Source organism: Euprymna scolopes, chromosome 8, assembly GCF_053919585.1.
Source record: "Euprymna scolopes isolate OS-2025 chromosome 8, ASM5391958v1, whole genome shotgun sequence".
Classification (NCBI taxonomy): domain Eukaryota; kingdom Metazoa; phylum Mollusca; class Cephalopoda; order Sepiida; family Sepiolidae; genus Euprymna; species Euprymna scolopes.
Window position 1 is genome coordinate 21,400,019 of NC_136489.1, and position 13,023 is coordinate 21,413,041.

Consider the following 13,023-nt stretch of genomic DNA (forward strand, 5'->3'; position numbering starts at 1 on the left):
GGAAAGAGAATTAAGTTATATGTAACATGTTGAAGTAAGTAGATAAATATCGAAAGTTAGTCAGATCATGTTCAACGGCAGACGTCGAAACATTGCTAAACGTTCAGGCCGACAGCTTATTATAATTCTCTTAAAGAGACCATGTCCTAGTTAAGGGTGGCTTTACTTTCACAAATAATTATTAATTATTATTGGTTTTCATTCTTATGCAATCATCAGTGTATGAACCGATTATTACTGCCGGTCGAAGGAGTCAAACTCAGCGACAAAGGCACTTTTGACTCTGAAGAGTCCGATATTTAACTCCAATACACGCCACACACATATATTAGGTTGGTGCAAAAATAATGTCGTTTTTGACGTTCAACTATATATATAAAAACGACATTATTTTTGCACCAACCTAATAATTATTTTTGTAATAAATCAATAATTTTATTATACTTTTAATATCATAGACGTTTATATGTTTTCTTTTACATTTTACTCGTCAGTATGCATGACGTTACCATATCGACAATCGGGCGACTTTTGAAACTTAAGATAGACGAAAATCCTGGAAACAAGACAGATGAGTTGGAATAAAAGAGAGGATCAACATCACACAATGTACGACATTGATGAAAAATATCAAAAGTGAAAGAAAATCCTCGAACGCAGAAACAACCCCGCATAACTGCCGACCAACCATAGAAATTTAAATAGATCAAAATAATATACAATATAAAAATAATTACACGAGTCGAAGATGACTGTAACTACCAGAAACCAAACGAACTTAGATGAACAAACACACACATAAAAACACTAATGTCGTGATTAATCAAGGAGGATGGAAAACTTGAAGAGGACAGGTGATGTCCCTCAAATTCCAGCGAAGACCAACGGTCGCTGTCAGCGCAAAATCAATGGTAGACGGCCTGTTTCAACAACAACAATAATAATAATAATAATAAATAATTAACTCTTAGGCTCATTTAAATTTATGCATAGTTCTACATTCTGCATAATTGCGTAGAATTTAAAATGAAAAGTTTCTAACACACGGATATATATATATATTTTTTTTTTTTTTTTTTTTTTTTATTACATTTTCACCCCAAACAAGGCAAATTGCCACTTTGGTGTAGGGGGCTACTATCAGGGGCAACAACTACTGGGGTACTATGTAGGGATTTGGGCAGCAAGGTGTCGGTTCACGTTACACTTGAACTTCTGCACGTCAGTACTGTTGGGGAAGCAGGGACCTGGAATGGAATTCCAGAGTCTTGCGGTTCTGGGGAAGAAACTATTGGAGTAAAAAGATCTTTTACATCTAGGGACCTCTACAGTGTGGGGGTGGGATCTAGTAGCCTGTCGGGTTTGTCGAGGGTGCTCGCGTCGTGGGGGCACAAGTGATTGCAGTTCATCAGAGCATTCACCACTAAAATACTTGTAGAACAGGCAGAGGGATGCAATATTTCGTCGATGGGACAGAGGCTGAAGCTTAGATGCCAGTTCAGGGCCTATCAGATTTGCGACTCTCTTTTGAACCTTGTCAAGGAGCGAGAGACTAGTAGCAGATGCACCAGCCCAGATGTGGCAGCAATACTCCATACATGGGCGAATGGTGGCCTTATAGAGGTACAGGATACTTTCGGGTGTTAGTAGTTTTCTAGCACGGTAGAGAGAGCCTACCTTTCTTGCAGCGGCCCTGGCAATGCCTTCAATGTAATTGTTCCAACTCATGTTTCCTGTGAACGTTAGGCCAAGGAGTTTGAAAGATGGACTCTCAGATAAAGGGTCGTTGGCCATTGCTATTGGTGGTAGAGAGGGTTTCTTGTAATTATTGAATGAAACTAGTTTAGTCTTGGTAGCATTGAACGCGACCAACCACTTTTGTCCCCATTCCACTACAGATTGGAGGTCTTCCTCTAGTGTTTCTGCCATTTCTTTAGAAATGTGTTCATTCGTCTTCCTGTCGTGTCTGCCATAGAGTGTAGTGTCATCAGCATATATACCCATCTCAGAGGCAATGTTGTCGGGGAGGTCATTTATGAATATCAGGAACAATAGAGGTCCAAGGATAGAACCCTGGGGCACTCCCGCATTTATATCATATTGTTTAGATGTGCGACCGTCGAGGACTACCTGGATTTTTCTCTTATCTAAGAAGGATTTAATTATGTTAAGTATTCTACCAGTGATACCGTAAGATCTAATCTTCCTGAGGAGACCCTCATGCCATACCCTGTCAAAAGCCTTAGATATATCTAGAGCTACCGCTCTGCCTTCCCCCGCTTTGTCCAGTGATTGGTATATACGTTCAGAGATCACGGTGAGGATGTCTGCTGTGGAACGGGCTTGTCTAAATCCATATTGTTTGTCAGTCAGTAGTTTAGCATCTGTAAGATGATGGACTAGAGCATGGTTAATTATGGTCTCAAATATTTTGGCAAAAAGTGGGAGGAGGCTAATGGGGCGATAATTTGATGGGTCTGTCCTTTCGCCAGAATTCTTGAATACTGGTACAACAGAAGCAGTTTTCCAACAGCCCGGAAAGCAAGCTTCATTAAGACATTTGTTGTAGAGTTTGGAGAGAACTGGAGCTACTTCGGCTGAGCACTTTTTTAATAGCACAGCTGGGATAAGATCGGGTCCACATGCTTTTGATGTGTCAAGGTTTTTTATGATAGCATGCACCTGAGCAGGGGTGGTTTTCAGATCGTCTAGTGTGGCGTCTGTCCGCATAGGAAAGTCAGGTAGGGGGTGGTTGGAAGGGTCCAGTGTGGAGTTTGAGGCAAACCGACTGGCAAGCATGTTAGCCTTGTCGGTTGCTGAGGAGACAACCTCGTGATTGTTGGTTAGTGGGGGAATTGCTGATTGCCCATTATTTACTACACTGTTGTAGATTTTCCAGAAGTCTCGAGTTCCTAGTTTTTGTGCTTCGATGCGCTTTTTAGTGGTTTCCGTAAATTCTCTCTTAGCTGTCGCTATTTCTTTCTTAACGTTATTTCTAGCTTCTATATACTTCAGTCTGTTTGAACTGGACTTATGTCGGTTAAACCTACGGTATGCATGCTGCTTTTGAGTAATGGCAGTTGCACAAGTCGACGTAAACCATTGGGGAGAGTGGGGCTTACTATAAAATTTCCGCATGGGAACATGCGCTTCGATTGCAGTTTTGAACCAGTCAGTGGTCTCGTTTGCACACTGTTCAGCAGGGAGAGAGAAAATATTTTTCCATGGAGCATCTCTAATTAGTTCCCTGATGGCTTCCCAGTCAGCCTTATTATAATATCTCGTTGTTTTGAGCACTGGCTCTTCAGTTTTGGGACTAGAGTTTAGGGCGATTTCAACCATTATCACTGCATGATCAGCGTTCCCGAGTGGGCTGTGGGCCTTCGCTATGCAGTCATCGGGAACTGTGGTCAAAAACAGATCTAGAAGTGATGCGTGTTGTTCTTGCTGGTCAGGGAAACGGGTTGGAAACGTAACAATTTGTGATAGGGAGTGAGATATAGCGAAGCTATGGGTTGTGCTGCCCGCTGCATCTGTGTGAGTAGAGAATCCAAGCCAGTTTTTGTGGTGGACATTAAAGTCACCAAACACATGTATTTGTGCGCTAGTGTCGAGGGACAGTGCCGTGTCTATGCTGTCAGATACTTTGTTTATTATGGAGCAGTCCTGAGTCGAGGGAGAGCGGTAGAGAAAATAATAGTAGCTAATACTGTGTTGCACGTTTAGTCTAAAGCACATAAAGGCTTGATCATCTGTTTCTAGGTTTGTTTCTCTAGTCAAGGGAAGGGTATTACGAATGTAAACTCCAAGTCCGTGCATATGTCTGTCAGAGTCCTTACGGCAGAGTGGGAGATATCCAGGCATGTTAAAGTGGTTAGAGGGAATGGAGGAGTGTAGGTTAGTCTCACTTAGTGCTAAGATATCCGGGGTATTTGTTAAGAGAAATGCTTCAACATCAGCTAAGTTAGTTCTAAGCCCACGGATATTTGTGAATGAGAGCCTCAAGGGAGGAGGCAAGTTGAATTTGTTTGTCCCTAATCCTGGTTTAAGCTTATTTTTAGATTGTACTGTCGTCATATTTTTTTTTAAGAGTTTCGGTAAGGGGGAGCTAAACAAGAGGTTATGCGGAGCTTCAGACATGCATCACAAGTAGACCATCAGCTGACCTTTCTCCAATTAGGATTGTGGCCTCAGGAAAGCCCACCGGGGATGAGTGCAGGGTCCCTTTCCATGCGCGTCATGGCACTGCAAACAACCCGATATTATTCAACTGTTGATGGAGCAGCCGCTCTAAGCGCTACCAAAGAGTTAGGGCTCCTGTACTACCAGTCGGGAACAGCAGCCAGGAACTGTCAATCCGGTACCCTCAACCCTTTAGAAGAAGGTCAACCCAATCTAACCGCTCAGGCATATCTTATACTCAATCACTCCCAAATGTTCAGTTATAGGGGTGGGGCATGCTGGGAATGGGGAAGAACGGCGTTCATTGCCCTAGCCAGGAAACAAGATCTACCGCTGGGTGTTTCTGTCGAATCACTGAGATAGTGTCTCTGCGCTTGACTAATAGGCAAAGAAGGAGTATGGAAGCCGGGCGATAGACAGAGCCTATCTACTCCTTAAGCAATTTAGGTTTGCAAACCGGTGAATTTGTTTGAGTCACCAGCTCTAGGAAGGTTGTCATCCAAGACTGAAGAGGCCTCTCTCCCCTTTGGTTTAGTTTCAGAGTTTTCCTTCTCCTAGACGGATGATCTGGGAAGACCTACTGGGTCCCTCAGCCCTGAGAGGGTTTTCTCCGCGCCTAGGTTCTAATCCAGGTATTTCTGCGACCCCGCGTTGTTAGTGTTACTGGGTTAGTTTGTTGGGGATTATATCTACTGATTAGTTACACTCCTCAAAGTGATTTAGGGACATGCTATTTACTTGTTAATGGATAAAGGGGGTGGGTGAAGTTCATGCAGTGTAAGCGTCTATGTTTGTAAGAGGGCTTGTTAGGGAGGAGATAATGTGATTTTAGTCGTACCCTTTTTTTTTATTTTATTAATGTTAGCTTAGGTCTAGTATAGTGTTACAGTATGGGTAGGTATTAAGAATTGAGCTACGAGTTGTGCCCGAGCTATTTTAGATGATAGGAGGGTTAAGATGTAAGTGCAATATAGCATGGATAAGACAGCAAGTATTGAGTCATGCGTAATTAGGTGAATAGATATATATAGGCAGGTTTTCAGTAGGTGCGAATAGAGTTGGAGTTGTAGGTATTTTTTAGTAAGAGTCATGGGACGTTTTGCATAACAAGGAGTGTCGTTTCAATAACGTAATTAATCGTTGCAAAACTCGAGACAGTTGTGTAGTGCATATCGCTTTGTTTCTGGGTACTTTGGCTGTTAAGTACCTGCCTTTGTGTGCATAGGCTGTTAAGTCCCTTACTGGATAGGAATGAGCTGTAATGCATGCCTTAGAGGTAGAAATGTATAGATGTTTAGTGATGGTTATTAAAACAGTTTGCATGTGAGGGATTAGGGGCTGGAAGTTAGCGATTCAACTACAGATGCGGAGCAATGTGGGAGTTTAGTGGCGGATAGGTTGGAAGGAGTAGATTGTTAGCGTTCAAGAGAAGAGGGGTTATTTATTTACAGATGGATTTCCATTAGGATTTTTGAGTTACAGGTAAGGTTTAGTCTGAAGAAGGGAGGAAAATTTTTTTTTTTTTTTTTTTTTTTTTTATGCATGCAGGTAAGACAAACGCAATCGTCTTGGAGGTAAAATGTATAGGATTTCGTAGCTAGCTATTAGGTTTTTCCCTCCCAGTTATAGGGACAGCTAATTAATGGGATTTGGAATTGTAGTCATTAAGGTCAGGCGCAGAGTGTTGCATCTATTCAGAAAATTAGCCCTAGTATCACAGCTGGGATTATGTATATTGCAGTTAAAAATATAGTGCCAGTCAAATTATGAGCCACGTGCAGTGGTTTGGTATGGTATGGGTATCATGGAGGACACTTACATACAAGCAAGCGTACGGTGATTGCATATATTAAGTATACTACTTAAAGTTCTTCTGTCTTCTATAGTAGAAAGAAAGGTGGTCCTAGCTCTATATTCTTGCATAGGCTATTCGTTATCGAGTAGAGTTCTTCTGACCATAAAAACGGCTCGCGTGGGACTAAGTGTTAGAGACCATTTTTACGCATATGTAATTAAAATGCATTAAATAAATACATTTAAAGAGAAGGTATACACAGTTGGTAAAAGCAAAAAGAGAAATAAATAAACAAGGTGAATAAATAAATAAAAAATAAAGTAATAAGAAACGACTCGCATGGAAGCAAAGAGTTAAAGACAATATATGCGCATATAGTTAAAATACATGCGTCAAAATTTAGAGAAAAAAAAAAAAAAAAGCAGTTGCCATTTTGGTAATATTAGGATTTGTTAAATTACTTAGCTTATATTGTTTGCCCATTTTCAAAATTTTCGCGTCTGTCAGCGAGCGAACCCTGCTTAGTGTGTCGGCTTCACTTCCTTTCCCCGGATTTTATATCTATTTATAGTTTATAGTGCGCACATGTGTATGGTAATTTTACTTTTTTATTTTTTTATTTTATTCTTTATTTTTTTTTTTTATTTTTTTTTTATTTAGGTTAATCTTCTGCCTTCTATAGTAGAAAGAAAGGTGGTCCTAGCTCTTCTATATTCTTGCATAGGCTATTCGTTTTCGAGTAGAGTTCTTCTGACCTTAAAAACGGCTCGCGTGGGACTAAGTGTTAGAGACCATTTTTACGCATATGTAATTAAAATGCATTAAATAAATACATTTAAAGAGAAGGTATACACAGTTGGTAAAAGCAAAAAGAGAAATAAATAAACAAGGTGAATAAATAAATAAAAAATAAAGTAATAAGAAACGACTCGCATGGAAGCAAAGAGTTAAAGACAATATATGCGCATATAGTTAAAATACATGCGTCAAAATTTAGAGAAAAAAAAAAAAAAAAGCAGTTGCCATTTTGGTAATATTAGGATTTGTTAAATTACTTAGCTTATATTGATTGCCCATTTTCAAAATTTTCGCGTCTGTCAGCGAGCGAACCCTGCTTAGTGTGTCGGCTTCACTTCCTTTCCCCGGATTTTATATCTATTTATAGTTTATAGTGCGCACATGTGTATGGTAATTTTACTTTTTTATTTTTTTCATTTTATTCTTTTTTTTTAGGTTAATCTTCTGTCTTCTATAGTAGAAAGAAAGGTGGTCCTAGCTCTGTTCTATATTCTTGCATAGGCTATTCGTTTTCGAGTAGAGTTCTTCTGACCTTAAAAACGGCTCGCGTGGGACTAAGTGTTAGAGACCATTTTTACGCATATGTAATTAAAAAAAAATATATATATATATATATATATATATATATATATAGTAACCTTGTCGGTGTGTATGCGAAAAGTCTCTACCAAACTCTTTCCTTTAATATTTGGTCTACAGAGTTGAAATTTGATATATAGGGCCTGTAGCAAACTTTCAGTTTGGTTTTGGTTCGACAAACATTTCTGCTAAGGAGATCAAAACAGTTGATCATTGAAGAGTAAGCAGAATACAACATTACTCTTGCTGGTTCTTTTGTGTATGCTGAAAATTAAGCATCCGTTGCTTGAAGTCGCTTAATTTTGTGTTTTGCGCATCCATCTGTCCGTAGTTCATACGGTAAGGATGCTAAGAGATAAATAACGACTAAGGCTGCAGTGCTAACTTTCTGGTTTCAATTCTAGTCATATTTTTATATCTTGTGAAACCATTACTATATATATTGAGTTATTCTCAATAGGAAATTGTCTCTATCATGATAATAAATCTGCCCGAAATACAATATAATATTTACGACTGGGCAATGTCGGGCGGCTTGCTATGAGTACATATAGAAATGCTGAGGGAATAAAAGTGCATAAAACTCCCTTTTCTAGTATGAAAATAAATTTGTGAAACGGTGTACTTTTGTATATATTAATCACATACTGAACAAACAGAAATACGACTTTTTATAATAGATATTTATGATAATACAGACGAAGTAAAGGCGTTGTACCTTAACTAAATTGTATGCGTCAGTACATTTGCTCACATATTGGCCCATTAACACCTAACACGCACATAAAATAACGTTAATAACTATAAATCAAGTTATATATAAAAAGTCTTTCCAGGACTTGCTGCTGTGTGCAAAATTGAATATTCAATGCAGTAGCAAGTCCTGGGAACATATTTCCAACTGTTTTTTCTGATATAAGTCATATACCATTCACTACGACTATGCAGTTTATACAACTACGTACCTGGGAAACGAAGCTATTAAACCTGACATGGTGGTATAGGTCAAGAAAAGGAAAGAAGCAACCGTAGTAGAACTTAATGACCTTTATGATGCTGGGTTAAAGAGAGTTAAGAGAATAAACGATAACGATATGCCAAGGTCATATGTACGACATGAAAAGAAACCGGAATCTTGCGGAGATCTCCATCGTTCCAGTAATTATATAAGCAACTGGATTCATGAAAAAGAATTTCAAAATCTACTTGGCAAATATACCCGGCGAACCAAGTGCAAGAGAGATTCAATTAATCGCACCTAAAGGGACGGTTAGAATCTTAAAGATATCTCTCGGTTAGATTGTATGAGATAACGAGTGAATATATATCATGCGACAGGATACTCCATCTTCAGTTTAAACAAAATGATAAATATTTTTTTTTTTATTTAAAAAGAAGAAATATAGATAATGCCAGACATTACGGGCTGATATTTGGATTTAACAATCGCTTGTTTAAATGTTATTTGATTTTGTATGGAAATCGCTCCAACAAGGCGTGAAGCCTCTTAATGTAAGGAACTACCAAGAAGGAAAAATGATTATCGTCAGGACAAAAGATGTTTATTGACGATAGTTTTCAAAAGACCAGGTCCATGGGAAACAGTATGTAGGAAGAGAGTTTCTCAGACTTGGAGTTTATTTTTTGTTTTTGTTTTTTTTTTTAAGAAACTACAGGAATGGTAATTTGTATTACAATGAATTATGAAAATAGTGAATTGTTAAAAAACCAACAAGTTGAACGAGCTAAGAACAAAGGAAGCAGGGAAGCGATCAGACTTTTAGAAAGAAAGAAAGAAAGAAAGAAAGAAAGAAAGAGAAAATAAAACAAGAAGAAAGAACAGAATAAAGAAATAAGAAAAAAGGGAGAAATAAAAAAGGAAAGAAAATAGTAAAGAAATAAGAAACAAGGGAATAAAGAAATAAAGAAACGAGGAGAAAAGATAGAAAAGAAAGGAAGGAATAAAGAAAGAAAAGGAAAAGATAAGAAAGTAAGAAAAGGATAGAGAGAAAGAAAGGAGAGAAGAAAAACGCAAGAAAAAGAATAAAAAAGAAAGAAAAAAGAAAAACAGAAAGAAAAGACGAAAGTAAGAAAAGAAGTAAAGGAATACAGAAATATAGAAAAGAAAGAAAGAAAGAAAAAAGAAAGAAAGAAAGAAAAAAGAAAGAAAGAAAAAAGAAATAAAGAAATAAAAAAGAAAGAAAGAAAGAAAGAAAAAGAAAGAAAGAAAAAAGAAAGAAAGAAAAAAGAAAGAAAAAAGAAAGAAAGAAATTTGAAGACTGATGATTTTAATGGCGTTCTTTTTTTAGTTTCCATTTATTTAGCGCACTTTTCCCCCTGTAATGTTTTCAAAATCGATATTTTTAATTAACAAGTAAGATATTGCTTTTTAAATCGAATTTCTCTTCAAGAGAATATTGAATTGAAAACAATCCAAGAGAAAAAAAATCCTCTGCCTTCGACACGAGCAAATAATCCTTCCATTTTCGTTGCCTTCATCCTTCAATTCCTGATACGATAACACTACATACGAGACACGGCGCATAAAATAAGAACGTAAAAGAAAAACATATTTGAAAAAAAAATGGTTTTCCATTAGAATTGTATCGGATATTAGTTTCTCGTCTTGTCTTTCCACTTTATCTCTTAACTTTCATTGGTCAATTTCGCGTCAAAATAGTTTTCACTTTTACATTTCTTGAGTCAATCTTGACCTCTTGACATCTGTTAAAATTCTCATTAATTCTGAATCTCTGTCACTATTTTAAATAAAGATTTGCAATGCATCGTATACATTTAGAAGTTATTGTTGGCTTTATATATATATAAATATATATATATATATATATATATATATATATATATATATATATATATAGTGTTTTCGCATAGTCTTTTCGTATGTTTATAAAATTTCACAGACACACTTACGTATATATATATATATATATATATATATATATATATATATATATATAAAGCTGAATGTGTGTGTGTGTGTGTCTGGTCACGAATAGGCTCCTATATGGTTGACTATTTAAAAAAACTGATTACATATAATGATAGAATATGTATCGAGACACAAGAATGAGTATGTTTGATCTGGCAGAACGGTGGTTCATTAAAATTATGGGGTCTGTGTTCGCACCTGGCCCACAAAGTATGGAAATAAAAAATGTAAAAATTAAAAAAAAAACGTTTACAGGTGTTTTTAATATAGATGTACAAAAGAATACCTTGATAAGTATGTTTTAACTTAAATAGGCCTCCATAGAATGGAAATAGGCACAAACTTTAATAAAGACTTTTCATATCTATCTGCGTAAGTATACTTTTATAATTATGTTTCAGTTTAAAGAAATATGGTATAATAAAATTATGGGGTGTTCGTTGGCGCCTGATCTCCATAGAATGGAAATATGTCACAATGTTTAACAAGGTTTTTTTAATATAGATCCACAGAATATTGTGATAAGTGTTTCAGTGTGAACAGGTATGGTATAATAATTTATGGCTTTATCTATTTTATTTTATCTTTCATCATATTTTGCTTTGGTTTTGATACCCCGAAATTCCACCAAATAACCTATCATACTTTCATAAATCAGAGTCCATTTTCTGTAGGATGTTTTTGAACCCAGTCAACGACGGGTACTTTTGCTAGTATATATATATATATATATATATATATATATATATATATATATATATATATATATATATATATATATATATCGTTAGTTAACATTCCAAAACCAGAAGATATATTCAATTAATTATCATAGTATTTAATTCATATTTTTATGTAGTGCGTCTTACACGTGTTTTCTTGAGTAGCGGAAGTCCATCAACTAATTCAGCGGAGAGATGTGTGTTTCTCGAAAAAAAAAAGCAGTTGAACATTTTTTTCTTTTATTTCTTTTTTGTTTCTGTTGCATTGTTTTTTGTTTGTTTGTTTGTTTGTTTGTTTTTAATATATATATATATATATATATATATATATATATAAGTGAAAATGTCTGTGTGTGTGTTTCTCTACCAAATAACTCTGTCAATTTTCGGTCTACACACTCGAGATTTGACATAAGGGGTATTGAGATTTGGGAAAATCTTTTTAATCGGTTTTCGGCCAGAAATTTGTCTGTTAATGAGTTAAAGTTCAAGAATTTGATCTTTGAGAACACTACCAAACTTCTCTGTCAATTTTGAGTCAAAACACTTGAAATTTTAAATGTAGGTTACTTGGATATGTATCTAACTTTTTAATTTCAGCTCAAAACAATAAATGTTAGGGAGTCAAAGTGTTTTTTTAATGACTTCTGCGATCTCTACCAGGTCAAAGTTCAAAAGATTTTTTTCTGCGGTCTCTAGCAAACTATTAAGCCATCTTTGGGTCTAAACATTTGAAATTTTACATAAAGGGTATTTCAGATATGCAGCAAGCTTTTTAATCAGTTTTGGGCGAAAATTTGAATCAAAGTTTAGAGAGTTTACCTTTGCAGACTCTACAAAACATCTCCGCCAATTCTGGAATTAAACACTTGAAATTTTGGATGTAGATTACTTTGACATGGGTCAAACATTTTAATTTATTTGAGCCCAAAACAAACGGGTGAACTGCTAGTATATATATATATATATATATATATATATATATGTATATATATATATATATATATATATATATATATATATATATATATATATATATATATATAGTTAGTAATTTATAAAATATATATGGCGATTAAGCTACACTGAATATACGGCGTTTCATCCACTCTAGGATTCGTCAGTGTAGCTTAATCGCCATATATATTTTATAAATTACTAACTAGCTCTACCTACGTATTGAGCACTTTTGCAGTAAATACTTAAAGTTTACGCATAAATCTATACTTTCGTATATTAATTTTATGTGAGTAAATGAAGTAGTTATATATATATATATATATATATATATATATATATATATATATATATATATATATATATTTATAATCTAAAAAAAGTCTTTAATGTATTTATATAAAATATATTTACATGTTAGAATACGTTATATCAAATGGTCGGGATTGTCTTTTTTCAGAGAATTTTATATATGTGATATAAATTTCATCAAAATAAAAAATATTTGAAGTTTTAAATTAAAATCGGTCACCATAGTCCCCTTAGATTTGAACTTGGAGATTCGAGACCATTTCCATTGTCTTCTTTTAAAAGTATATATATGAACACTTTTTGTTTTATGTAGATTCTTTCATTATTTTTTTTTAATAGAGAACACCACAAACAGACATATAAACAGACACAGACACACACACACATACACACATATATATATATATATATATATAGAGAGAGAGAGAGAGAGAGAGAGAGAGAGAGCGAGAGAGAGAGCGAGAGAGAGAGAGAGATTCGGTTGTTTTGTTATATGGCATACTAACTCTTTTCTAGTTCTTTAATGCCGAATGCAGTAATTTTAGACAAAAAGTGTTTATGTTCAAAGTTGGTTATATCTTCAAATATTCATTCATTGTGTTTGATTTAATTGTTTTGTGTTACGCCATATCAACTCTATTTCGGGTTGTTTAATGCCGAATTCAGTTTTGGAAACAGGTTTTATGCTTCAACTACTTCATATATTCAATTATTTATTCATTGTATTT

At 35.3% G+C, this 13,023-nt stretch overlaps 1 protein-coding gene across 7 annotated transcripts in view; it reads left to right on the forward strand.

Moving 5' to 3' along the window:
• The window catches only part of LOC145283502 (dopamine receptor 2-like), a 1,112,732-nt gene that overhangs the window by 1,037,463 nt on the left and 62,246 nt on the right, over positions 1-13,023 (forward strand). The window lies entirely within an intron of this gene.